At 38.8% G+C, this 4,041-nt stretch overlaps 1 protein-coding gene across 5 annotated transcripts in view; it reads left to right on the top strand.

Annotated features, from left to right (window-relative positions):
• The first annotated feature begins 25 nt into the window (after nt 1-25).
• Nucleotides 26-4,041, top strand: part of LOC101470620 (plakophilin-4) — a 92,194-nt gene continuing 88,178 nt past the window's right edge. For 2 of the 5 annotated variants that reach the window (XM_023152635.3, XM_012920299.3), the window contains exon 1: nt 26-187. The gene's annotated coding sequence lies outside the window, so the exon portion shown is untranslated. The remainder of the gene's footprint in view (nt 188-4,041) is intronic. The other 3 variants (XM_014408274.3, XM_004555388.4, XM_012920300.3) reach the window with 2 other exon arrangements.

Genomic DNA, 4,041 nt, shown 5'->3' with positions numbered 1-4,041 from the left:
CGCATTGCCTGGGACTGCTGTTGGAGGCGAGGAGCAGCCGAGGGGTCGTCTTCTTCACTCGAGTGTGGACGCGAGTTTCATTCTTCCACATGCATGGGACTAAAAGGCAGGACTTTACAGATGAAGTTACACGTTCCAATGTAGATCCAAGCCGCAGCTCAGCCAGCACAACTACAATCCTCCCAAGGTATGGAAATGTTTCTCTTTTCTTTTCTTTGCAAACTGCTAAATAATTGGAGCGAAAACGCAGGGAGAAATGAAAGCATCTGTGCGCAGAGCAGGCAGGAGGGTATGGGCTGCTTTCTTGAAGTCGGAAAGTGAAAAGAGAGTGGTTGCTTTTTTTTTCAGTCTGTGCATGCGGCATAAGACAAGCTTCTTTTGGCTTCCTCTCAGCGGGGAAGAATCTAATACTACCCTAATCTGTTTCTTGTGACCAAATCATCGCAAACAACGCACACCTTTGAGGGACCTTCACGCGCTGTTTTTGATGCCATGCCTAACCGTTGGGGTGAAAACTTGGCCGGCTAATGTAAATGCACGGAAACTGCTCCGGGGTTAGTTTTCCTCTTGTAGAAAAACTCACTTTAGTGTGGCAATGCCCTTGAAAACGTGTTGCTAAGTAGTGCAGGAAAAGGCAGGTGAGCTTAGAGTGTGGGAATCTTTGGAATGCGAGGTCGCCAAGGGGCGGAGATCCAAACTCTGCTCCTATTAGATTGGCGTACCTTTTACCCTCAGGTTGAACTAGCTACGTTCAAGCTACGCCATATTTAATGACTTCTATTTTGCATTTTAACGAGGGTAGTTTCTTTTTTAACGGTAACCGTGACTCTACGTTGTCATCGTTTTGCACCGTGCAAGATCAACCTATCTTTGTGGCAGGGGTAGTCTGAAACAGTAATTCAGACCGGGGATTTGATTCATTCCCAGGCCACCTTGTTCATGCGATCCTCACCAAACTGCTGTCTTTGAAGGCTTTTTACTGGTTACAAACTGAGTGCTTGCTCTTTAGGGTATCATATGGGCAGTGGTAGAAGGAATACTCAGGTACTGTTACAAATGTGCCTCTACTGCAAAGTGTATCTTTAGGTGTTACAAAAACACTTTAAAGTGTTCTTGTCAAAAACAACTCTTTGTATTAGTTTTTAACGGCTTATATTTGTCTTCTTTATCAGTAGCATTTATTCATAAGGGAAAACCACCATATTCACAACAGTCTCATAAAATCACGTCAGTCAAACAAATGACTCGGGATATAATTTATAATTAAGATAACAAAATAAAAAATTGGCAGAATCAAATATATAAGCTCTATGTTTCTATTTCCAAAGAAATCACATCATGAAGTGATTACTTTGTTATTAAAAAGGAAATATGTAGCCAATACTATACAAGCATAACAGACACAAGCATGCACTTAAGAAGTGCATGAGAATATATAAGCTACGTGTGTTTGCTTGTTTGTCTTTCTGTCTGTCTTTGTACACAAAATGAAAAAAGGAGAGGGAAACCAGTGAGTGCAGACCCACAGAGGTGGGGGTGAAACCGTGTAGGTGTAAATGTAAGCAGACAAAGGGTTTTAGAGTTGAAGGCGGGAAAACTCTGGATTCCCAGAATCTTTAAAATGAAGCTTTTGTGCCAACTTTGCCAAGGTCGAAATACTCAAGCTGGGATGTGCCGCACATTAGTGAAAAGAGAAATGAGTGATTCTAATGTGAAACAGCAATGAGTGGCTGCACTAAGAAATGATGAGGATTTTAGAGAGTCTGTGAAGCAGATGAATAGTAAAGGGAAAAAAAGAAAAACACATTTACTTTTATATATATATATATATATATATATATATATATATATATATATATATATATATATATATATATATATATATATATATATATATATATATATATATATTCTATTTTTAATTGTTCTTAATTGTCATAGCTTGCTTTTGAAAGTACCTGCGTGCACAGTCCAAAACATGGACATTAGGTTAATGGCAGTTTCTAAATTGTCTATCTCTCTGTGTTAGCCCTGTGATGGACTGGTGACCTGTACGTGGTCTACCCCACTTCTCAGCCTATGACAGCTGGCATCAGCTCCAGCTCTTCCCCCAACTCTGAGTTGCACAAGTGGTTAAAATTGATGGACAAGTACCCCCACAGATGACTTGCGGGAGTAGTTGCAATTCACTAGCACCATCACTGGTTATGGCTATGTAGACTTAAAACTTACCAGAGCAGTTTTCTCACATGGCAGGCAACCTGAATGTTTTGCCTGGGGACATCAATTCAGAAGCAAAATGTAGGGTTAGCTAAATGTTGACATGATTATCTTTACTAATAGCCAGTCACTCACAAGTCAAGCTAAATGCACTAAAATTGACAGTTACCTTAGATAATGCCTTTGTTCATCTAAACTGTTAGATTCCTTCCCACAGTAATCGACTTTTCCCTCACTTTGATATCCGCTGCACCACGAACCATCTTAGATTTTAATAGCAGAATTCGATTTGTGCCGAAGCCATGAATGAATGTAATTTGATGGTGGACACCTGCGCTACTGCTCCAGAAACTTCACCACAAGCAAACCAAAGCAACAACTTCACAATGCAATTCTGCAGCAAGGTCACCAACTGCTCATTCACTGTGAGTGGACCATTAAATATTGTAACAACAAATACCCGTATGTTGTGTCTGTTGTGGTGTGTATGTGTGTTGACAAGTGAGTATGATATTGGCCTCTTGTGTGAATACGTTACTTATTTCACAGCATTTAGCTTCTTCCAGGGCAATGACCTTTTTCTTTTTAATTGTCTTTGTCTTTGCTGACTGTTCGTTTTGCTGGGCAACTTTAATGTTATTTTTATTAGTGCAGAAGTAGGAACCACCCTAGCAAAAAATTAGGTTGGCTGTGTAAAAGTATAGAAAAAATAGAATGCAAATATTTATTATTACCTAAATCTTCACTTTCTTTGAATGAAAATAGCCCAGCAACAACATATCAAAGGTTGATACAAAGACATTTTACGTAGTAACCCAACTTTTTTTGATAAACAAGTCTTTATGTTACTTTTTTTTTTTTTTTTTTAAACAATGCGTTGGATCCTGCAAGGAAACTCCCTGCAATAGTGTGCTGAATTAGTAGAGGTGGGACTCACCTGGCTCCCCATGATATGATATTATCACAATACTTCACTCATGATACAAGGTCATTTTTTCCAACTGCAAATTATGTCCTTAAAATTAAGCTTTGTCAGCATCTGCATCTGTTTTATCCAGTAAGATAAAGTTATCTCACTTAAGTTATTATGGTGCAAAATGAAACTGTAAAGCATAAACAATACTGTCACTTTATCTGCCATAAATGTTGCCATCTGTGATTGAATGGAGCCTAGTTCTCACATAAATGCAGTCTGTTTCTGATACAACAATTAAATATGATAAATCACCAAAGCAGAGTGTGTCCAGTGTTGGATTTACAGTTGAGCTAAGTTTCCTCGGCTAACATTAACATTAGTGGTGCGTGAGATGAGTGCTCTTGTTCATGGTATTCCCAGAGTACTATAATTTATTTAGTAAAATACTGATATTTGGTGTTCTTGTATTGATAAAATATCACATATCTTTGCTGATTACTTGTCCATTGTCATTGGGTTCTTACTGGCTCTTCTTTAAAAGTCACCATGTTGCGTCTATCTTGCCTTTAGCACTATGACAGCTGGGATAGGCTCCAGCCTCCCTATGACCCTGAATTGGATAAGCAGTTAAGGGGGAAAGGGAACCTACAACCATGTGCATTTCATTCACATTTGTGTTGAAATTCCCAAGAGTAAAGATTATCTCAAGCAACATAACGGCCTTCGCGCAGTCCTTGGCATACTTAATAACTTGAACTAAATGCCCCTAAAATCCAAGTTTGTTGAAAATCATTCCAAGGGGAGTAGTTTTTTTGTTTTGTTTTTTTTGTTGTTGTTATTGTAGTTCCCTTGTGTCTGTTTAAGTCTTGGTAAAACCAACGCAGGGAAAGATAAAAGACTGCAGA

Source organism: Maylandia zebra, linkage group LG16 (genome assembly GCF_041146795.1).
Source record: "Maylandia zebra isolate NMK-2024a linkage group LG16, Mzebra_GT3a, whole genome shotgun sequence".
Lineage (NCBI taxonomy): Eukaryota > Metazoa > Chordata > Actinopteri > Cichliformes > Cichlidae > Maylandia > Maylandia zebra.
The sequence above is the reverse complement of the archived record's forward strand: the minus strand, read 5'-3'. Positions and strand labels throughout refer to the sequence as shown.